The sequence below is a fragment of the Macrobrachium rosenbergii genome, chromosome 46, assembly GCF_040412425.1.
Source record: "Macrobrachium rosenbergii isolate ZJJX-2024 chromosome 46, ASM4041242v1, whole genome shotgun sequence".
In the NCBI taxonomy this organism is placed as follows: domain Eukaryota; kingdom Metazoa; phylum Arthropoda; class Malacostraca; order Decapoda; family Palaemonidae; genus Macrobrachium; species Macrobrachium rosenbergii.
In genome coordinates this window covers 14,293,413-14,319,387 of record NC_089786.1, presented here as the reverse complement: position 1 = coordinate 14,319,387, position 25,975 = coordinate 14,293,413, and the positions used below count along the sequence as shown (strand labels likewise).

The 25,975-nt window shown below is 35.0% G+C and overlaps 1 pseudogene; it reads right to left on the bottom strand.

The window, feature by feature from the left end:
* Window positions 1-1,059: 1,059 nt before the first annotated feature.
* LOC136830230 (beta-galactosidase-1-like protein 2) lies at window positions 1,060-25,975 on the bottom strand (annotated as a pseudogene).

The window sequence follows — 25,975 nt, the reverse complement described above, 5'->3', positions numbered from 1 at the left end:
AAACCATCAAAATCCACTGAAAACCTAACAATGAAATCCTCAGACCCCTAAAGAATCTCTTATGAGCAATTCTACTGTAACCAGACCGCCAAACTAACTTAGATTCCCCAGGACTGGCCAAGCAAACCAACATAATAATTAACTTTTGTAGTGTTAATTTACTGGGTTGCTTTTATGGGTGATCTTCAGGATTATCGGAGACAATGTAACTTCGACGGTCACAGTATCTTTTATTTGATTATTGAAGAAGACTAGATTTGATGATTTAGATTGAAAAGGCTCATCCAGCTTTCTTTCAAGGTCTTCGTGTGCAGTGATGAGAAAGTAGAACAGATCATACGTACAGTTTTTGAGATAATCTGTGAGTTGGATGGTCATTAAAAGAAATCTGATTTTACATTTCTTTGTGTTCTTTATTTATGATAGACTAAGAGAAGTGGTGTTAATATACCACAGATAGAAAGTGATGTAACATGTAACATCAGTATAGAGTAGGTTTTGATTTTGATGAAATTAAAAGTATCGAGAATGGCACTAAGCACTTTCGGCGGTTCTGTGGTTAAGATAATGAAACGAAGGACTTAACGTGGTTGGAGAGCTTGATAAACAGATCTAGAAAATAAAGGATCCTAAGGTGGAACTGGGAGAAAAACCTACAGTTGCCTAAGAAATAACAGTTAGAGAGATTGGGCACCAAGACTGAGGAAAGGAAGCAGGAATGGAAGTAAAGAAAAAGGCTATAAAATATGGTGCGGTCAGAGGCCAAAATGAAAATACAAGCACTCTTTAGTAATGCCTATTGTGCACCATATGAGGTGCAATGACGACACCATTCCCTGACGGAAGTATAGTTTAGGCTGGTAATCGAAATAATCAGAATAATCATGGGCAAACATTTGGGCTATGAAACTGACACTTGATGGTTTGGATGGAGATATGTTGTCGAAATATCAGACAGTGATCAATTTCAGCTGACAGATTTCGAGTGGGGAGGATTGAGAAAGAAAATGACACTGATATCGTAGCAATCGTATAAAAATGATGAATGAAAGATGTGCAATTTATGAAGTATGTTTATTGTTTAAACAAAAATTATTAAAATATATGTCGAGTTCATATCTGCTAAAATCCCAGATAAACCTAGAACTCATTCTGAAGGCGCTAGTATACTGTACACCATTGCCTTCAGCCAAAGATAGGAACTGTTGAGAAGATGAATTCACTGCTTGGTGTATACTGCTCAAATGCAGTAATCTGTATAAGAAAACGGTAACAGAAAGGTGAAAAATCAGATTAAAGCAGTTCTAGAAATTTCTTTTGCTTTACAGTATATGTGACATATTTTCAAGCAGCACCAAGAACCTCCAGTTTATCCCACTCTGATTTTAGTTAGATATTAAATGCAATGATCCTCTGCATGTTCAACGTAGGTTTTGTCAGCTTTTGTGATAATCATACCGTTACACAGTCCCCATTGTACTGTATTTCAATGACATCTTGATACAAGTGTTTAAATATGGAACTGTTGGAGCAGAATTTTGAAAACTTAAGTCATAAATTCAACCGATATGTTCACAGTTCTACGACATTATTACTCTAAGAAGACATGCAGATTATACAAAAAAGATTATTCAACCTGTGTAACTTGCCTCGTTCAACCCGATTCGAAGTGAAGCGCCTGGAACATACAGAGACCTAGGAGGTCCTTCCTTCCAGTATTTACCAACGTTAAATCCATTAATGAAAACGATTCCTTTATTCCATCCACTCATGTCAAGGAAGGTGTCCTTTGGAGCTTCTGTGATTTCAAAGACCCCACGATACATGGCAGGGGTTTCTAAAGGACCTTGAAAAGGTTGCCAACCAGTGTAACTGAAATAGTCCAGCTTTATTCCTTAGATATCGCTATGCTTGATTAAAGTTGAAGTGTTCCACAGGAAACTGCAGAATTAGCTAAGTATGAATCAAGTGGCAGTATTCCACAGGAGCTAACACTTACATGAAGAATTTGTAAGCAGATGAAGACTAAAGGTTAGTGATGCACTGCACCAAAGACTAATGTCCAGTATCAAAAGCAACAAGAAATGCAACTGGATACTTACTTTGCAACCTGCTTTCCTTTCATTTCCAGTGCATGGATGACCCACTCGTCAATCTCAATACCATCAATGAAAACTGAGCCTTCCCAAATGCCTTTCTTTTCATTGAAATTATCAGGACCACCAAAGTTGTTCCTCGCAAAGTTTTCAACCATAATAGTCACTTCAGCCACTTTGTCACTGCCAGGGATGTCTAGTTCTTGGTCTCTACATGGATGTTAAATAATTACCACTTTAGCTTTATGGGCAATTATCAAATTACACCCAGAACTAGAATATAAATGAATGTAGAGGCTTAAAAGATTTTTATATTCAACAAAATATAAATATGCCTAGAAACTGGCAACAGACATTACAAGTCTAGTCTGAGATACTAACATATTTAGTTTAGTGACAATATTTAGTGTACTACAACAGATGCTGAAACTTGAGAGCTTTTTATAAGGTAACTAAAAGTATTCACACCAAGATTCAATAAGGTTATATTCCGTTTCCTTGCTGATTTAATTCTTGCAAACACTCTAGGCCAATGATTAGTGATAATGTAAGAATGCTGATATGAGTTGCTGAAATGAGTTTATGACGAATAAAATTTATTCCTTTGGTGTACAGAATATAAATGATATACACCCAAACTCTAAAAGTGTAATAGGTAGAGTGGACAGAATTCCAACATGTACTCAAACAAAAAACATCACTTGGTCTTTCTGATCAGATATGTGATCCTAAAGTCAGGGTTATATTTTGTTGCAGTACGTATTGGGATTCTGTCACTACCACGCAGTATTTTCAAATCTTTAAATTATATACATACCATGAAAAGCGTGCGTATCACTCGTGGTATGTAAACTACAGGAGTAAATTGTATTTGTCATGAACTAAAAAGTGATTGCTGGAGGAAGCATACGAACAAGGGAAAAAGAATGGCGACATGAGAGGACGATTCTGGAAAGTGTAAGACTGTGTAATGCGAGGTTTTAACTAGAACAGCAGTAAAGATAATTTTTAAAAACACTGTGGACAAATTTACATTCAACTAGCATATGTAGATGTATATAACAGAGCACAGGAATATACATATGCATATTTACACATGAATGAACGTGCAATGCACTCTTAACTTTAGTTGACCTTACTTTCCGTTCCAGAAGCCAAACCCATTGACATCATCAGGAGTGCTGTAGGGCTTGGTCATCACAACACCATCAACTAAGACCTGAGCTAGGTCCCTAGGCAATATAGGAAAAAGGGAAAGATCGAAAAATACTGTCATTAAATGTAGACTATTTATCAGATAAAATAAAGTAACTTCCTTTCTCTCCTTGGTAAAGTACATGAAGTAACATATGTTTTAGTCATTTATTTGAAGGGGATTTGTCCTTGCTTAATTAGTTAAAAATTAATAAGATAGTGACTGTTACTTTAACTAGTACAACCAAATCATTCAAGGCAAATGGCTCACTGGCAAAAATACATGTATTGAAATGTGTGGTATGCAGAAGTATGTAGAAGGACTAAATGACTGGAACACCGACTGGATATTTTAAATTCTGGGAACATCTAAGCAACTACTCTAGGGAGAAAAGGAAACTGTGTTGGAGGGTAACTGAAACGCATTGCTACGATGCTAGTCTTCCGGTTGGGAAAGCTCAGCAAAGCTGTTTGGGAAAAACTTCAATGGCTGACCTGCAAGAAACGCCATACAAATTTGGTACATAAGTCCTTCAAACATTCACTGAGCAGACTACAGGATTAGTAACCTCATCCTGGTAATTAACTACTAAGGAACGGAGGGTACAACTGTACCATTATATATATATGAGCGTGATTTAGCAGTTAAAATATGAAAGCGACACTGATTGGTCTTTTTTTTCTCTGGAACTTTCCCTTGTCAAGGGAAGTAAGCACTCACTGTGTATGTGTGTATATATGTATGTATGTATGTATATATATATATATATATATATATATATATATATATATATATATAAATGGCATATATATACATAAAAACAGTATATCTATTATATATATACATATATATATACATATATATATATATGTATATGTATATGTATATATATATATATATATATATATATATATATATATATATATATATATATATATATATATATATATATATATATATATATATATAAATAGGTAGTCCCCAGGTTACTGCGGAGGTTACTTTCCAGCAGCGTAACGAAGTCAGAATACGCCGTAACCCGAAAATCATAATAGAAATTTATAAAAATGAGAGAGAGCCTGGCAATAAACTGGTTTTCTCCCCTCCTTATAGTGAACGCTCCCGGTGGCTACAGTTCCCTAAACCAGTTTTCTCACCTCATTATAGTGCCTACAGCTATACTCTTGAGAATCCTAGTCACATAGCTTACGGCACCTTAATACTAGTTACGGCGCCATAACTAGAATTACGGTGCCGTAAATCCAGAACATCAGCCATAACCCAGAACCAGTTTTTTTTATGAATATATTTGAAAAAGCACCGTAAGTACAGAATGCCATACTTACAACTACCTGTATATAGACATACATTACATATATATATATATATATATATATATATATATATATATATATATATATATATATATATATATATATATATATATATATATATATATATATATATATATATATATATATTTTATATATATATATATATATATATATATATATATATATATATATATATATATATATATATATATATATATAGACTTATATATCTATAGCTATACATATATATATATATATATATATATATGTAACTATATATATATATTCTTGATAACAATAGAGAACAGTTCCCTTATGATAGATAGGGCAGTTTCTAGTTAAGGGAAAGCTTTTCATTCCGGTAGATGACTTTCATAAGTTTTGGTGAAATTATTCGTTAAGGAACACCCGTCCCAAAAATAAGAGATCACGTTGAAAAAAAAAAGTTAGATTTTGCAAGCAGTCCTAATACTAGAAGTAAATCAGTCATCCTAATATTAGAAGTAAAACAATCTTGCATCACTGTATAAATAAAAATGTCTCATCATTCTCGTTATAAATTGTTAAAAGAAATTAAAACTGAAGACTACTCGCCTCTCACCTTACATGATTCGTGATGAGTAGCTTCGAGGTGGGTGTCAAGTAAGCATTCGTCGTGTATGAGATGTACCCGTAGGATTGGCCGTTGTTGTCATTAATAGGTAACTGTTCCATACTGCATGGCCCCTCGGAGACTTCCACACTCGTTTGCTGTGGGGTCAACATGCAATACTTTAAAGTAGATGCTGAATGTACTTTTAAGTTTGTTGTGAGAAAGACAAACTTGAAAACATGTTACAGTGGTTCGTTTTATCTGGGGGAAGAACGATCCTCTGGTATTAATTATTCGTTTTCAATATCATGAAAAGTGTTCACACATCCATATGGAATAAGACAAACGTCTATTATGATTTAAAAAGTAAATCTTTAACTGATGATAATGTCTGAAAAGGAAAGAAAGGGCAGAACAGGGGAAGTACAGCAAAAACTGGCAAAAATAACAAACAACAATGTCAGTCATAAAATGATGATGATTGCACTATTGATAAAAAAAATAATTCAATGAGTAATGGATAACCCTTAACTCCCGGAACTTTCATAAAAGCGCTTAACAATCTGCCGTTATCAACGGGACAAGCAAATGCACACTGCCAACAACAGAGTCGCCTGATAAACTTCAGGAATCATTCTCTCTCAAAGGTTGCTTAAGGAACAATGAGGTCCCTGTGGTAACCGAAGGGAAACCCTGTTTTGTGCAGCAAAATCGACGAAAGGTCCTTCACATGGGCAGTGTCTATTGAGAAATATTAAAAATAAAATGACACGAATTTTCAAGAAGAATACTCCCCGTATTCTTTTTGAAAGAATAATGAGAGTACTTACAAAAACGAAGGATTGTCACCCATTTACCTGTGCCAGTAAAGTTGGGAAATCCAGGTGCTCTGTAATGGCTACATTATCATAAGCTATTTTTTCTCGCTGAGGCGGTTTTTCTGGATGATCAACTGAAAAAAGTATTGACTTATTACTCTACATAATATTAATATTGTCATTACTATAATTCACACTCATTACTATCATGCAAGTATGCAAATCGTCTGAAGCATTAGCTTTTTCATAATAATGATTAATATAATAAATTCTTTCTTATCATTAACCATCTAAAAACAAATTTATTTACTTTAGTATTATCGAAAAGTTGGAATAATTTTAGTAACATGTAAATAACAAGTTAGAATAGTTCCAGTAATAGAAAAAATGAAAATTCAAGACAGTTTTCAGTTATAAATGAAAGTAAATATCTATCTCCAAATATAAGAAAGATGTTCTTTCGACCATTATCAGGCAAACGCAGAACACCGGTGAATTAATTGTCACTTGATTTCGCAAGATGACGCCTGACATTTAAATGATATGGGTGTTTCGACACTGCACCAGTTCCAAAATTAACTGATGAAATAGGTGAGCTTGAGTGTCTCTCTCTCTCTCTCTGAGTGTGTGATAGTGCAACGATTTTGTTCTCTACCATCTAATGATTTATTTTCCTTTCCGTGTTCTTAGATTTTAATGAAAAATAACGCTAACTTCATTAACATAATAATAATAATAATAATAATAATAATAATAATAATAATAATAATAATAATAATAATTCACCATAGTGATCTCAAACGTTTTTATCCCTCTTCCTTCCATCGTTCCTTTAGCCTCGGGCACCAAAAAGGTCAGTCATGTCAACTACCTGTCTGCTGAGCTGTCACTCAGGGTCACGCCTCTCTCCACTCGACTGATCCGGAAAATCGAGAGGTTTTTAGAAATGGAAATTCAAGACGGAATTTTACGGGTGTATATTCTAAGGCATTCACTGCGAGAGTGATGCCGTCCAACTTATTTTAAAAAGAGGACTAATATAACATCAAGTTTTTCTAAACGGTGGAATAATATAATGCTTGTTCTGAAAAGGGGAGGAGTATAACATGAAGGACAGCAGATGCTGATTAACATTTGTTTACATAAATTGGATGTGTCATGTGAACGCGCTTTTTGACGTTTTTCAGGATCACGCTTTCAATAACTTCATCAAGTAGCCATTACTGATGACAAAATATTGCAGGAATACATAATGGTACTTGCGTGACATCACACACTGATATGCTACTCTTCAATCTTGCATAAATGCAAAAAAAAAAAAAAAAAAAAAAATGCTGAGTACCTTGCGCAGTTTAATAAACAAAAGTTCGTTAGACTCTGCGCAAAGTAGTCAGCATTTTGTCGTAAAATTCCTTCAAGAAACAGGCAACAAGGGTACCAAATGGTCATGCTCGTACGTTGAATCTGTGGGCAACACTTGTACATTTTCAGTTTGCCAGTGATATCAATGTAAGATGACACAAATCTTATGCGATGATACATTCTTGAGAGCTACTATCCTTGAAAGTAAGAACTTTTACAAGAAACGTAGGAGTTTCTAATCTCTCAAACAACTGTCATTTCTTTACGTATCATAGAAATGTCTGACGACAGATGGAATCACGAGATCTGTCGGCACCAGGTTTAAACTACATCCCTGACATTCACGAAGGCATCAGTCTCGGCCCAAGGCCTGCGTTATGGCTGAGCCGTGTCCTGTAGCATATGAATATACTGATATATTGCAACTGGAGTGTCAATAAGCAAAGTATGAGGATAGTAAAACAACAGCAGACGAATCAGTAATATATATATATATATATATATATATATATATATATATATATATATATATATATATATATATATATATATATATGTGTGTGTGTGTGTGTGTGTGTGTGTGTAAGCCCATAAAACCGGCAAAAGGTAGAAAGTTAATGCTATACATTTCTGAAACGACTGTCTCCCTTGACAGGCAAGTAATGAGTGGAATAAGTTACAGTATAGTGGTTTTTATACCAAGCCTTCCAGAGGTCGGCCGTTAAGTCACTCCAGATGACAGGTTCTCCTTAATCTTCTTAATCGCTGGTTGGAAGAAGATTTTATTTATATCATCTGAGTCCCAAGCTCCTTTTGAGAGGTTCATCATAATTCTCTGTTTAATCAATGCTAATTCTACCATCTGTTTTTTGAACCGACAATTGCTGCTATAAATTATAAATGACAAATTCCAGTTTATTCTGTGATTATGGTTATATATGTGGTTAAAAATAGCTGAGCTCTGTTGGCTATACCTTACTGAACATTTATATTGTATTAATCTCTGGGGGAGTGATTTATCTGTAAAACCAATGAAGGGTGGATCACAGTTGAGGCAGGGGATTTCGTATACTCCTGTGTCTTTGGGGACTGGCTTTTGTTGGACGTTAATCAAGGATTTGGCTAAGGCTGACCTCTGGGACTCTTGGTATAAATATCACTTTTCTGTAACTCTTATTTCACTCATTACTTGCCTGTCAAGGGAGACAGTTGCCTCCGAAATATATAGCAATAATTTTCTACCTTTTGGCATTTTTATGGGCTCTTTTATTAGATTGAATTCTGTTTTAACAGAAAATATTTCATTCATATCTATATACAGTATATATATATATATATATATATATATATATATATATATATATATATATATATATATATATATATATATATATATTAGCTATATAAAAAACAAGAATTCGAGCCTATGAGAGTGGGGTTTGAAACCGAGGTAGACAGCTGAACTATTCAGTATATTATCAAGAGCTAATTAGTGTCAAAACTATCGCAGAACAGCTACGTATTGTACGCTTAGAACTTTGATATCATGGTGTAGATGCGTCGACTTCAATTCCGAAAAAATAACCTGAATTCAACAGGAATATGTACAACAGCCGAAGTTAACTTATACCTCTCTTGAAATCACAGACATCATAGTAAATAAGTCAATTGTCTATCTGTCAAAAATAAAAATTGGTAAGTTCGAACCTGGCTCGACCAGGTGCTCTTATATACAATTCCCTTTAAGCGTAAATATTCCAAGGAAAAGGGAACTTCATATTGAGGGTATTTGTTGCATTATATTTGAGCTCACATATATATATATATATATATATATATATATATATATATATATATATATATATATATATATATATATATATATATATATATATATGTATATAAATTCATTCATATATACAGTATATATATATACAAAATATATATATATACCTATATATATATATTATATATATATATATATATATATATATATATATATATATATATATATATATATATATATATATATATGTATATGCTATTAAGACAGGTTGTGCCGCATGTATATGCCTCTTCCCAAAGATAGGGTGGCTCCAGAATGTGCTACCTTTCCGATTCTCAGCTTGTATATGTATTCTATGTATGCTAAAAGACAACACCTGATGTCCTACATGCACCAGATATTGAAGGTCCACAAGACGACTAGACCAAGATGGCGAAATAGTGCCGTGGAAAAAGGCCTGGCACGAGCGGCATTTGGTTACAATGAGGCCCATAAGCCGACAGTAGGTTAGGTTACAGAAATGGTTAGGACGACTAAGTAGAACGAAGTGATTCAGCCTTAGCATCTCTTGTGAATGGACTGGATTCCCCTACAGGATGTTATTCAGCTTGGTGAGTTTCTTGCTCGCATTATATACTTAATACATACATCTCTCACTGTTTATCTGGTTTATTTGCCATATACCACCTCTATCTCTCTCTCTCCCTTATCTGCCCCATATCTCCTTTATCTTTAATGTGCACCTGCTTCCTCTTTCTCATCTTCTGTCTACCTTGTACACGCCATTCTTACCTTGCATATATCTGTCAGCCTAGAAAACAGGATTTGGAAATCTTTATGTATTCTGGTAATACAACTGGTATTCATTTATATCTATAGTAGCACGATAAAGATGTACCTGTTGGACTGTTGGCATCTGGCTATTTTATCTAAATTTTAAGGTCTATGATTTGATCAAGGCAATTGCTTGAAATTTATGATGTTGCTGTTGTTGTTGCTGTTTTAGTTGCTGAGTTAATATGACCCACAACGGCTTTTATTCTCTCGTTCAGCCTGTAAGACTGTATTATTTACGAACCAATTCTCCACTGACTGTTACTTGGAATACCTCTTTTTACCACAAAAACACGGCGCCCTTTTGTTGAGTAAGCTCCGAATTAAGTATATCTGGCACTATATTGCATTGCTGCTGGGACTGAAGTGATGATAGGGTAACAAAGTCATCCCAAAATAGTGGTTGGTAATCTGGAGGGTAACAAAGTCGTTACCTCTAAGAGGAAGAAGTGCAATTTCATATATATATTGCTAAAAGAGTTAACACTCCCAAGGCAACTCGCCTTTCAAGAATAAAGTAAGATTTCCCAATAAACAAACTTAACCTTCTGTTAATTAGGTTTGCTTGCTGCAACACTCTGGCGGTCAGTCGTGGAAAATTGCCCCTTTGATCTCATTCTATTAGTCCCTTGTTGCTTTTAATCCTCTCTTGAGCTCCGTGACTGCGATAAACCTCTTATTCCAGGTACTGACCTGAACTCGGAGAAGATGCCTGGCCAGCTGAATGACCCAAGGCACTGATTAAGATGTTCGTGCCTCCTGTATGACTTGAGGCACAGATTAACCACCCAGCATTCACCAAAAGAGAAAATTGGACGAACACAGAATGCATATGGATGCCTTCCAGGCTCAAAAGCTGGTGATCCTGGAATTGAAAAATAGCTCCCCAGTGCAGGAAATCAAGGGAGACCAGAACACCACCAAGCAAGTCACATCTTTGACTGCTCGCTCCTTCAGAGCCAACATCCATCTGTGGCTGATGACTCAGTCCTAATATCTTAAACCCAGTGCCAACCCCCTCTTCCACTGGTATGACTACAGAAGCCATCTCGTCAGAATTAAGGTTCAGTAAGGAATTGAGGTTGTCCAGCCACTTAGCTTTTTCTTCTCCTAAAAGTTGTTTCCAAGTGTCTTGTTAAACTCGTGCCACAAGTTTATTCAGTAGTGTTTTATGAGAAGAGAATTTCTGTCGCCCTCAACACTAGCCTCTTATCCTCGCTATTACCATTAACTTATCAAGTGATCGTATGCCTTTCTCTATTGCAGAAAGGAGTGCTTGCCCTGTGGACCCTTCTGCCACGACTGTATGCTTGTTGGTTACCGACGAATTTCCAATTGCCACCGTCTGAACAGTGCCACTGAAGTTTAATCCCCAGCACCCAGTTAACATTTATTATTCGTTTATGTGCTGCTGCAGGACCCCAGTGGCCTGCCTTACTTATCCTTGTCTTCTGATTGTGTATTGTAAATACATGTAATTTAGTTACCCTGAGAGTTTCTCTCCAGAATCCCTCTAAAGTAAGGCCTTAAGCCCTTGCTCCTTCTCATCATATTTTACCTTGTAGGTGATATAGTCAGATCAGCAACATCCTTGTGGTAAGTTTTCAAACGTAACTATATATACAGTATATATATATATATATATATATATATATATATATATATATATATATATATATATATATATCCATACATATCATATTTTATATGGAAGGTTCTGTACTTACCAACTCCCTCTAAAGGATTGTATTTTGCTATAATGTCCTTAGCAACTGTGTACTTCTCAGTGTAGTCTCCTGCTTCGGACAATGGAGCATCATAGTCTGCAATACGTAAATATATAATTAAAATAAATGAAATTGTTTAATAAGGAAATGAAATTGACAGATAATTAAATGCATCACTAAATAAACCAGTTAAATAAGTAATTATAACCAACAACGAGCTTAACTGTTGGGCTAGAATTTAGGCAGACGTGCTGTATTTTGGTGTCCTAGCTTGTAACGGATTCATGTATTATTCAAAGCTTATCAGAAACCTCCTGCTCACATATGATCATATGTGGGTAGGAGGTTTCTGATTATTACTATTATTATTATTATTATTATTATTATTATTATTATTATTATTATTGTCGGTAACTTCCTCTTTATAAAACAGACTTAGCAATAGATGGAGCACCTGAAGCTCAGGCGCTTTAATATCCTTGGGGAGTTTCGTTTCCTCTTGTCTCGTTTCGCCTTAACATCCTTGGGGAATTTTGTTTTCTCTTGTTTCGTAGGCCATGAGTGAAAATGTAAAACTCCCATTGTCAACTACCAAGGGGCCTCCACCTGCAAACTTTAATTATTGTTTACTTTAATGTTATGTATGTATACTGTTTAGTATTTTGTAAGTAAACTGTTTTATACGTTATGTAATTCCCGCTCACTTTTCTGGAAATAAGTGATTTTTTGGGGGGGGATTCTAAATAAGTGTTAATATATGTATTTGCAGAATCCCTCTCTGATACACCATATTTCACAAATAGCCCTTTGTTGGCCGAGTTGGTTGAGCTTCAGACCGTCATTCGATGGGCCGGAGTTCGATTCCCGCCGCCGGCTGATGAAGAGTTAGAGGAATTTATTTCTGGTGATAGAAATTCATTTCTCGCTATAATGTGGTTCGGATTCCACAATAAGCTGTAGGTCCCGTTGCTAAACCACTTGGTTCTTAGCCACGTAAAATAAGTCTAATCCTTCGGGCCAGCCCTAGGAGAGCTGTTAATCAGCTCAGTGGTCTGGTAAAACTAAGCTATACTTACTTACTTACCTGACGACCAATCCGCTATACGTGACGAGCGCTGATAGTTTCCTGCATGTAGTTGCCCGTTTTGGTACTATGCCTGCTGTGGATTCCTAGTCAACACTTCACTTTTCCGACTGAACTTCGTGAAAGTGCAGATGCTACCTATTGCTGATAGCTTTACCTTATATTGGCTCCCAGCGACTTGTCATCTTGAATCGTTCTGACTAAATGTATTGCTCTGACCAATTATAATTAATAGCTTATTCTTATTGTACGTGATTACTGTATATTTGTACATGGACATATATTTGCATAAATATATACTGTATATATATCCCTATACTTCATTTTTCTAATTGACATCCAGTTTTTTTTTTAACCTATGTCAATGGCCTATCAAGAGCCAAGGGAAAATCTCTAACCCATCACCCAAAATCTTGACAATTATTATTTATATGAATTCAATTTAACGAGATAGCGGAGTCACATTTCTAGATTCTCACTGGGCTCTCCCCTAGGATCTGTTCTTAAATAAGGGTGCAAACTGGAATAAAGGTAGCAGAGTTGGACAGCTAAGTAAGAAGAGACGGGAGGGAAGGGATCAGAGGTAAACAGACGAAAGCAATGTAGATGTGGCCTAAGGAGAAACACTTCGAAGAACCTTCAGCACAGTCTACAGTATGCCATGTATGGTACGCTGTAGCCAAGATCCTTATTGAAAGCGATTCCCATACAGTGCCTGCTTGCAGAATATTTTTTTATCATTTTTAATGTGAATACGTACATTCACATGCAACAAGAATACATATGTCAGATTTTCATCTACATTTTACGACTGCATTTGTGAGTTTTTACTGATCAGCTCTGAAAGGAAATTATGTAAGAAAGCAAAATGAAGACTTTAATTACTACTTCTTATCATCTTCATATCAATTAAATACACAAATAACAACGACGTAACTCAAAATAACATCAAACACGACAACTTACAGTATTCTGATGTACTTAGACTCAACGCCCTCAAGATTTAAACAGATCACTATCAAACACATCAACGGTAAAACTAACTAGATCAACCTAACAGATTCTGCCTAGGCTGACAGCTAATGGCGATTAATGTGATTAACCAATCATATAATCATCAAAATAATGTCTATAATCCTAACACAGCCACTTTCTCCACCTGTCTGTAACATGTATATAATACCTAACTCACTCACCTCCTTTATTCCCATTACCTGAACACTTAACTCCTCTCCACAATAGAGTCAATTGAGAGAAATGGTTGTTGTCTAGTGTTCATTTTGTTTTCAGCTTCCCTTAAAATTCATAAGAAGTTCTTAAATTACGTCAAGAAGACAATAATAAACAAAATCGTACGAACCGTAACTTGTGGTGTCCGAAAAGTAATAAGGCCATGATTCTCCGAAACCGCCGCCGGGCATGAAGGCGAAGCTAGTACCGCCAATGAACATGTACATATTGACGGAGGAATTCCGCTGCAGAATGGCTTCCAGTGTTGCTCCAAACTCTGTCAAGAAAAAATGAAAAGAACTCGCGTGAATTTCGGTACACAGCATTTCACTTTTGGTGTAGAGGCTGAGATTATAAAACGTGTCTAAAAAAAGCTTCATTTCGCAAGAATGGCATTGATGGACCTCCCTTAACTCTAAGTCTAAGTAAAGGAATAAGCATCTCTTGAAAATAGTAAAGTTATACATTTACAGAGAGGGAGGCAAGCAGTTCCTCATTCAGGCATTACATGGGGAATTGGGGCAATGCCTGAAATCATGCCTATAAAAATAATGGTCATACATTAAATTGATTGATTTATAGATTTTAGGCATACATGCCAAGCAATGGGCAACTAGGCCATTCAGCGCTGAAACGGAAATTGACAGTAAAAGTTTAAAAGGTGTAACAGGAGGAAAGCCTCGCAGTTGCACTGCGAATCAATTGTTAGGAAAGGGTGGATAGTAAGATGGAAGAAAGTGAATATGAACGGAGGTACAGTAAAAGGAATGAAAGCAATTGCAGCCAGAGGCCGAGGTTACGCTGGAAAGACCCGTAAGTAATGACTACATTGCACCGCATGAGGTGCACTAACGGCACTACCCCCATACGGGGGTAATGCTTATACAGCATTATTTTTTAATACAGATGTCAATAGTCGGGCAGCCAGATGCCTTCGTCTTTCAAAGAAAACAGATTATGCAAAGTATAAAAAAAGCTCGCTTATTTTTGCGGTATTGTTGCAGTTGCAGAAATTGGCAAAATCACACACACACACACACACACATATATATATATATATATATATATATATATATATATATATATATATATATATATATATATATATATATGACATTTTTATATAAATGACAGCTTGCTATTGATATATAATTAAATGATAAATTTTGTGGCAAAATTTTTATGTATTAAATGACAGCTTGTCTTTTGACATATGTACAAATACATTTAAGAAGAATATTTACATATATAAAATTTTATATATACGTATGTCAGTGAAAAGCAAGATGTCATTTAATACATAAAAATGTCATATATATATATATATATATCATATAATTATATATATATATATATATATATATATAAATATATATATATATACACATATATATATATATATATATATATATATATATATATATATATATATATATATATATATATGTATATACACACATATATATACATATTCATTGTGTGTGTGATTTTGCCAATTTCTGCAACTGCAACAATACCGCAAAAATAACCGAGCTTTTTCTTATACTTTGCATAATCTGCTTTCTTTGGAAAGACGAAGGCATCTGGCTGCCCGACTATTGACATCTGTATTTATTAAAAATAATGCTGTATAAGCTACATGTGGACACCGAATATTAAACTACGCATCCAAAGGACATGTATGGCCCTGCTTATAGTTCTGGTTAGTGCACAGACGCAAGCAAACTGAAAACAAATATTTTATTTTTATTCTTACAATATTTATTCTTATTTCATTGCATATTTATGAACCATGAAATATGACTTATGTTGTTTAAAAGGTGTTGCTCCTAATTATTTGAAAAACTGGTCCAGATTTAAAAAAAAAAAAAAATGTATCTATTTTACTTGAAGACGCTAACTACACGAATTACGAAAACTTGCTTCTGAATGTGTCAGTGCAAAGAAAATATACTGATATGTCCATCAACTCACTCTCCGGATCTGTTACGGTGTGTGAATCAGCCAGCCAGTTATCAAACCATCCAGTCCAGAACTCTGTAGCCATCAGGGGTCGGTCAGGCTGCAAGAGCTTGAGTTTGTTCAAATTTTCTTCTGGGTTTTCATTGAAGTTCGCTGTTATTAAGGCTGTGGAGCAATGAAATATATGATATTTAATACATATAATATATATGTGTATATAATATATATATATAAATAAATGGGTATATATATAGAAAAATAGGGAGACAAGGATATTCAGTGTTGCTGGGTGGCGGGGTGTCCGGCCTGGTCAGGGCACGAAGCACTGGTCAGGCTAGGACACTTTTAGGAAAGGTTAGGATTTCTCACACCTATGTCTCCCTTCTGCATCCGTCCATATAAATATATATATGTATATATATATATATATATATATATATCAATATATCAATGGTAGTAATATATACATGGTGTATATATATGTATACACTGTGTTTATATGGGTTAATTTCAATTAGTAAAGTGGCTGGTGTAATGGCCTGTTGACCTAATTTTGTATTTGTTAATCTGTGAAGTTTGTAAGTACCTGAATTAGTTTTGGAGCTCAAGTGCCAGATGTCCTAATCTGTTTTAACTACTAAACTTTCATTTTTTATGTAAAGCTTTTTGTTCATTTTTTCATTTCCTGAAGCTTGGATACTCAACAGGCCCTGAACCTCTGAACCTTACCTCCTTCTACAGCTCCTCTGTCTCCATTCCCTAAAATTGGGTCTGAGGTGTAGTACAGAGACTCATTTAACCCATTGGCTGTCAGTGTCTCCTTCAGGAACTCCAGGTAGGCTTCCCTTCAGGCTCTCTCGCGTCTACAATGCTGCCATACTCGTTCTCTATCTGAGGTTAATACGAAAATGGAAGCAAATGAAATAAATGGTATTACTGAGTATGTGTAATAGCCACAATGACCACTTGTCTAAATTTCCTCACACGTTTTAGGATATGATTGTCACTACAAAGCCTTACAACCAAGAGGTTCCAAAAGGGTATACAAATCAAGAAGTTAAGAGGTCACTGTGACTATCTATGTATATATATAAAATGAATGTATGGATGTATGTGTGTGTGTCCCACATACACTCTGAAACGCACTGAGCAATTTCAACCAAACCTGATACACATAAGACTTACCATCTTGGAAAGAACACTGTGGCAGTAAGACATCACTGGCGTGAAGGGCGAGTGTAAGGGAAGGGGGTGAAATGTAAAAATTACAGAAAACGACAGATATTAGAGTCTAATCCATAGTTTTCGAGGTCGCTGAGATGAACAGTGACACTCCCAATGCCCTTTAAGTACAAGTTCAGCCCCGATAGGGATGAGGGGTGGGAAGGGGTGACGTAAAAATGGCCAAAACAACCGATATTAGTGTCTAATCCATAGTTTCGAGGTCCTGATCCCCATAATCCAAGTTCAGTTTTGTAAAAACAACTGAAAACGACAGATCGCTAGTTTTTGAGGTCACTGAATTAATAGTGACACTCCTGATTCAGCCCTGGTAGGAGGAGTGACATGTAAAATAGCCAAAACTAATGTGTCTAACCCACAGTTTTCAGCCCTGAGAAGAACCAAGGGCTCTTCAAGTGGCCCTGATAGGAAGAGGAGTTGGGAAAGGGGTGACATGTAAAAATAACCGAAAACGACAGCTATTAGTGTCTAATCCATAGTTTTCGAGGTCGCTGAGAATAGCGACACTCTTGGCGCCCTTTAAGTCCAGGTTCAGCCCCGATAGGAAAGAGAGATGAGAAGGGATGAAAAATAAAATGTCAAAAATGACAGATATTAGAGTATAATCCATAGTTTTCGAGATCGTTGGGATGAATAGACACACTCCCGATGCCCTTCAAGTCCAAGTTCAGCCCCGATAGGAATGAGGTGGTGATAAGTGGTGAAATATAAAATGTCAAAAATGCTGGGTAATGTAACTAAAGCAACTATCTTAACATCTACTAAAAGAAAGTGACCGGACGGTGCTAGCCGTCCGGTACTCTGCGGGTCTTTTGCTCAAGGTAACCGGCAAAGGCAAACAAAGAATATGGTAAAAGAAAAAAAATGTATATATAGACACATATAGGATATATATATTAAAGTAAATTAGTACATGTGCAAGCTTAGAATTTAAACGGACAATATGTTTCCAGTGAAATAAGGATTGTTGTTGATATTACCATCACAACCATCACATGCCACTGACCTTGAATTACAACCATTTATACGTAAAAGAAAAAAAAGCAAAAAAAAAAAAAAAAAAAAAAGTATATACATATATATATATATATGTATACATATACATATATATTAAATATATATACTGTTATAAATATATATATAGTCTCGTACATTGAAACTTGGAAATCTTAGAATTTAAATTGCCAAGACCAGAAGAACAACTTTCGATGTTTCAATAAAATGAATTGTCATAATAAATCTTCGCAAAAAATACTAACGAAATATATAAAATGAACAAGTAAATACAAACTAAAAGTAAAATAACGAAAAATTAAAAACACAAACATAATAATATGAAACAAGTTTGTGTTTTTATTGTTGTTGATATTTTGTACCATTTTACATGCGTTAGTATTTTTGCTGAAGATTTATGATTCCTCATCCTTGAATTACTTGTACAACAAAGAATGTTCTTCCTGGTCTTGGCATTTATTTATCGTCAATATATATATATATATATATATGTCAAAAACAGAAGTAGGCGACGGCCAATGGGACACATCAGCGCGAAGGTGGACCATGGAAACGTACTAATTTCAGCATAATTCTTTATTTCAACTCTACCTGAGTTAACTTTTTATTTATGTATTCTGTCTTCTGCCTTCTTGGTATAAAGTTGGTTAGCGGTCTTTGATTTTGCTTTTATGTCTTTTTTTTTTCTTGTATTCTAACTGTGCTGTATTTTATGAATTTTATTGATTTTTAGAGCAATTTTAAAAGTTATTTCTATTCATTTTTTAACAGATACCCAATGATTTAATAAAGTTATTATGAAATGTTGGAAATAAAGAATTATGCTGAAATTAGTACGTTTCCATGGTCCACCCTATTATATATATATATATATATATATATATATATATATATATATATATATATATATATATATATATATATATATATATATATATATATATATATATATTTTATAAAGATGGAGGGAGAGAGAGAGAGAAGAGAGAGAGAGAGAGAGAGAGAGAGAGAGAGAGAGAGAGAGAGAGAGCACTCCATACCTGGACAGCAATGATAGGTCCTCCTCGAGTAAACTGAAGATCAGCAACACGAGGAAGCAGGTTGTTGAAGTAATCACGGACAGGATTCATGAAGCCTTCGTAGTTAATTCTCATTCTCATATTTTCGTCACGTAGTAACCAGCTATGCGGAGATACAAAACAAAGGGCATGTCATAATAACACTTATTTTTACTGTGATGTTCTTCTATATGCTTTGTAATCATGTGTTATTGTCTTTTTAGCTCTTGTTATCATTTTCCTTTTGAGACCGCTGAGCCCTTCAAATAAGTCAATATTTTATGTTATAACGACGATGACTCCTCTTTATATAGTGGTTATTAAGAGATTTTCATGATGCATTTTAAACTATGTAACTAAATAGGCCAAGAATCAAACCACACATTATTCACCATGCTTCTCCGAAAGGATTATGGGTTAAATATTTAGAGAGAAATAGAAAATAACAATAACTTGAGTATTTCATGAAGCTTTTAAGACAAAAATATCTATATATAGGTTAGGATTCACACACTGCGTAGTTTGATTATATTTACCGGTCACTTATATATGATGAATAGGGACAAAGAGATACAGTTTATATATATTTCAGAAATATTTTCCTTTAAACAAAGGCGAGTCTTATGGGTAACAGCAGATTGAATGCAAGTAGGTCAGGTGCATCGAGTATTCAGATACATCTGACAGCCAGTTGGGAATAGGTGAAATTTCTTGAATATTCTCAAAATTAATTAAACGAGACCCCTTTATATTATCCTGCTTCTCTTTTCTAAGGGTTTCTATTTTTTATCTTATCGGAAGCTTGCTCAGGTAATTAACGGCCATAATTACTTATTTCATTAGAATAGTGTTCATGTAGAATATTCTAACACATTTCACGATAATAAGAGAAATACTTCCAGCAATGTCTATTTATCATTATTTTACCGCTTTCCTGTACTTAGTCATTATTCAGTTTATTATTTGCAATGAAAACTGCAAAATGACCAGCATCATCATCATTATTAATGCACGAAACAAAGACATATTGCGTGTAGCTTTTTAAGAGCATTTGAATAGCAATACGCAATTCTGTATCCTTACACAAATATGCTTCAGAAAACTAATGGCCTGTCGGGCACTTCCAGTTATATATATTTTCTCCCGCTTCTGAAGCAGTGTTACCAGACAATCGCATCGTTCTGGCTCCATACTCGGACGGTCAATATAGTGGAACGGGTTATGGGAACAGTGTTTGCCCGTCGGGCAGTGCCCGCTAGTGTGGACAGGGCTTAAGCGATAAGGTTCGTTTTGTCTCTGCATTTGACAGAACATGACTGTTCTCTGTACGTCTTCATTATTATTATTATTATTATTATTATTATTATTATTATTATTATTATTATTATTATGATACTGGAATCAAACTCGCCACGGTTTTTATTGGTGATCTTGTTACTGAATATAATTTCGTGTTTCCTTTACACTTTCCTGCAATGCCCTGAGTTTAACTTTAAACACATGGGCGTTTAAAATATACTGATCTTTGGCTCATTCCAATTGCGTTCGTAATTAGAATAATCAAAATAATAATTATGTCCGGAAAACATTATAACTATGGATGGTGAGCATTCTCGTTAGCTCGGAAGAAACATTCCTCATACTTTCACACGAACCAGACTCATGAAAACTACAGCTGATAAGTATCCATTCTCTCTCTCTCTCTCTCTCTCTCTCTCTCTCTCTCTCTCACCTCGGCAGTCCTCCGAATTCCCACTCTGCGCAGATGTAAGGCCCAGGTCTCAAAAGGACGAAGAGATCTTCTTCCTGAGCTATCTGGAGGAATGAGCGCAAGTCCAAGAATGGCGACAGGTCCTCGTCCAGGTCTCCAAAGTCGAACACTCCTCGCCTGGGCTCGTGCAGGTTCCAGGGTACGTAACTGGAATTATTATTATTATTATTATTATTATTATTATTATTATTATTATTGAACCAAACAAAAACTTCTTTCAGTTTTCTTCTGAAGATGGAAAGAGAAACCAACAAGATTCCTGTGTATAACTTGTTTACTTGTAAAATGTAAATATTTACAAGTAAACAAGTTATACGCAGGAATCTTGGGGGTTTCTCTTTCCATTATTATTATTATTATTATTATTATTATTATTATTATTATTATTATTATTTATTATTATTATTATTATTATTATTATTATTACCCTGCATCACACTTTTTGGAGGATTTATTCCGATATATAAAGAAAACTGGAGCAGGGTAAGGTTTAAGACATTGAACAGATAAGTGGATAGTAAAAAGCAGAAAGTTAAGCAACTGGAGCTAAAGAGAATGTGCTATATGACTTTAGTAAACATCTACAGTGCGCCGTGCAAGGTACGCATCGGCGTTGTATCCATCAATGGCAAGCAAAGTCCACTACAGTATATGGAAATCACAAACATTATTCCTCTAAGCAAGCTCTCATACCCTGTCCACTGCCAGAATATAGAATTTTAAGCCGTCTTTGTTTTTTCCTGTATGCACACACACACACATATATATACACATATATTTATATATATACTATATACATATGTATATATATATATATATATATATAAATATATATATATATATATATATATATATATATATATATATATATATATATATATATATATATATATATAGAGAGAGAGAGAGAGAGAGAGAGAGAGAGAGAGAGAGAGAGAGAGAGAGTTTATCGGTTGTCATTCAGAGTTATCCCGGGCAGCGCCGGGTTGATCAGCTAGTATTCTTATAATTTTTATTATTAAAGAGAATTAACTATAGCATTATTTAATTCACCATTTTGCCTTCCATTACATCTGTCCAGTTATCATGCTTTGTGTTGGTTAAATGTTTTAGTTTCATAATTACCATCCGTCAAATACTTTGGTGAAAGTAAAAAGATCAAGCAGTTAAATAATAATAATAATAATAATAATAATAATAATAATAATAATAATAATAATAATAATAATAATAATAATAATAATAGCCTTCCCACATTCTAATAACAAAACTTTATGAAAATCAGTTCTATAGTCTATGTAATCTAAAAACACTAACAGAAACAAAGATCTAATAGCAATAGAACCTGTTTGCCGGAGATAATAAAAAGAAAACACTGAGCGTATTTTACCCAAAACAAGAAACAATTACTGATCCCCCGTCACCAGATACAACAAGAAGTCTCCCAGCAACTCCCAGCAGAGGGAAAATTTACTCACGTCTGAACGGCATTCAGTCCAGCAGCCCTAAACTTCTTAAGGGTGTCCCGCCAGTAGTCCGGATGAACCCGGAAGTAGTGAAGTGAACCGGAAAGGATGGTGAGGTCTTTCTCGTTGAGGGTGAAGGTGTCACCCTCAGCTACCAATCCGGCCATGATGGTGCCCTCGGGCACGTAGTAGTCGTAGTAACCAAGGCCGTGACATGCCTACAGAAGAAAACTGATCAGAATCAGAGTGTAATTTTTAGTATGTCATGTAATGAACAGTTTCCTCTTGTTAAATGAACATACCTTTATAATAATAGGTTCTACTGAGTTTCTAGCATACAAATATAGTGACCACATTCAAATAAAAACCACTAGTGAATTTAAAAATGTTCAAGCATATTGAGGACGTCGTTAATGTAGGCAATCATGCAGCTTATTGGATTGTTGGACCTTTTCATATTAAATCTTCTTTCATCTGGACTTGGGAGGCAGGGTCTCAAGTAGGCCTATAGTAGTGCTGTTAAGTCTGGTTAGGCTAGGGTAACGGAACTGATCATGATGCTTTTCGGGGACACAGCATTCAGAGGGAAACCTAATGCTAAGGGTATTAGCCTTAAAGGGATTCCCGAAACACTAGATTAGACGGCTTTTATATCCAACAAGTAAAGTGCTAGGCGAGTATAGGGGTAGACTTCAATTTACGGATATGAGTTATGGGAACTAGTAAATGTGGTTTGTGATAATCGATGGTGTCTAGAAAAGATGTGTGTATGCACGAAAGCAATCAAACCACGGACAAACTGTTAGGTTCTGTAAAGTGATAGACAGAATGTGAATAACGAGGGACAGACATAATGCAAAGGAAAAATAAGAAATGGGGCATGTCTTGTGTAGATGTCACAAAGATTAACTTTTTTTCGCATAATTCTTAAAGTTCAGATAATCTCCGATATCTCCGTTGAGAACATTTAGGTCAAACGCCTCGTAGCTGTGCGTGTGGTAACAGAAGAAATAACACCTCGGAGGGGATTTGAATGTCTGACTGACTGATTTGCCTTTCTAGGGCATATAAGAATTATCCACCTGCGCAATGAATGCTCTTTCCCAATCAAAGAACGCTCATTCCACCAAACAGACTTTGTTATCTAACTGAATATTTTTGAAATGTTGGGGTTACTATTAATTTCTATTCAAAGTAATTTTTCTAGGTTTCTGTGGGACTTCCTCATTTCCGCAATTAGCAATATTTCCCATCACTGACGCGCTATTTATTGTTCTGATAGAATAGATTTATAAATCCCCCCCTTTGAAGTTGCTATGACAATTCATTCAAACATTCCGTTCAGCTTCCAGGTTGTGTAATAAGTTCTATCCTTTGTATAATGAGAACATATCTGGTTTATCTAAAGACACTATGTGGAAATTGTGATCCCTTTAATCAGTCATTCAGATCGGCCTTAACAAAAACTTATTCTTTTCTAGTTCAAGGTTAAGTTCAAGAACATAATTTTTTTTAATCGCTAACCAAGTCAGCTACTGTTATCACTCTACATAAAAAAAAAATAAACTCGCTTTTCCGAATAACCTCGTTGGCCAAAGGACACAAATTAATCAAAATACCGTGAAATTTAACGCTCACACCCTGTTACAAACGAATATTCCAATTTAATTGAGAAATTCCCAAATTAATGGTGGGATAAAACGTCATATACAAACGATGTTTCATCTGTTACATGTTTTTTTTCTTGATAAATGACACGGCGCATCTGACATATATAAAACTAGTGCAATAGCTCTTGAATTACAATCGTGATATGTAGGTGGTTCCCCGCCCCCTGTCTCTCTTCTGGTAGTAAATTAAATCTTAAATCTTTTTTTAACATTATTATTCATGTAAAAATATACACAAGTACAACAAAAATTTCCTCATTACATACACTTGCCTTTTTATATAACAGTCTTACATCAACACACATAAACACACACATACATGGCTCAGTGGGTAGACCGTCGACTGGAGTCGATGGAAGGTAACTTGTATCGAGGGATCGAGACCCGGCAGTACCGATCCATTTATCACTTATAAATTCCCCTTCGGTGATAATTCCCCACCGTGGATATTCCCGAAGTAGCGTGAATTAGATATTAAACATTTGTAGCTTCATGATTGTATATAAATCACGGTGATAAAAATTTCATATATAGCCCATGTATGTGTGTGAATTATATATATATATATATATATATATATATATATATATATATATATATATATATATATATATATATATATATATATATATATATATATATATATATTTATATATATATTATGTTTATATATATATGTATATATATATATTGTCATTTGTTTATTATATATGTATGCGTGTGTGTGTGTGTGTGTGTGTGTGTGTGTGTGTGTGTGTGTGTGTGAGTTTGCACATAGACGCATCCATCTCTACATCTCGTGGTTGTCTTTCCTATTCATTTCGGGGCTCTTTCCTCGTGAGCTGAAGTAAGGTCAGTCCTGGCGAGCGGGAAATTCAACAACTCTCCAAACACAGACGAAACCCAATAGTCGGTTATGAAACTGATAAATTTTTTTACTTCCACATTTGGATGTTTGCCTTTTTCTTTGCTGGCCTTCCGGTTTAGTCGGCTTACGCACACATATTTCATTGAAATTGATATCCTTTTCTTGAGGAGTTGAGCGAGCTTATTAAATTTCCATATGGCTAGAGATTCTTCCGGTTATCTATTAAATATCGAATGACCACAAGCTAAATTAAGACTGGTTCAGTGAATGCAAAAAGAGGATGAAAGTCTTGGCGTCGCAGGATAAATTATTCAGAAAATTTTATGGATAAACTTGCTCCTATACTGAGAAAAGAAGTTCGTAAAAATAATTAAGAAAGAAAATTGCTATTTTTTAATAAATAAGCAACACAACCACTGAGTACTGATGTCCAAAACGGATGTACAAACAAGCCAAAAATTAACATGCACTTGCAAGAATATTTGTCGAGTCAAGCATTTCAGAAGTACATTCAGAGCATCCGGGTGTGTAATAAAATTTCATTCCGCGGCTAAGAAAGAAAAGCGACGATGGCTTATTTTTATATCAGTATTTCTTATTATATTCTCTTTCCCTCAACCCTCTGTCTTTCTTTTCACAAATGCTTATAAAAGGCACGACATTTATTTATCACTCACCTTCCAGCCCAAAATGCAAACGAAGAGTTGAATGAGCCAAGATGCCATAATTGCTTCTCCTACCATCCAGAGGACCAAGTCTTCTCACCGATGAACCTCGTGGACTAAACGTGATGTCCAGAGAACATCATTTTCCCAGGGTTATATTTCGAGCGATGCTTGCGCTTGCGATAATTCCCTGTAGCATGA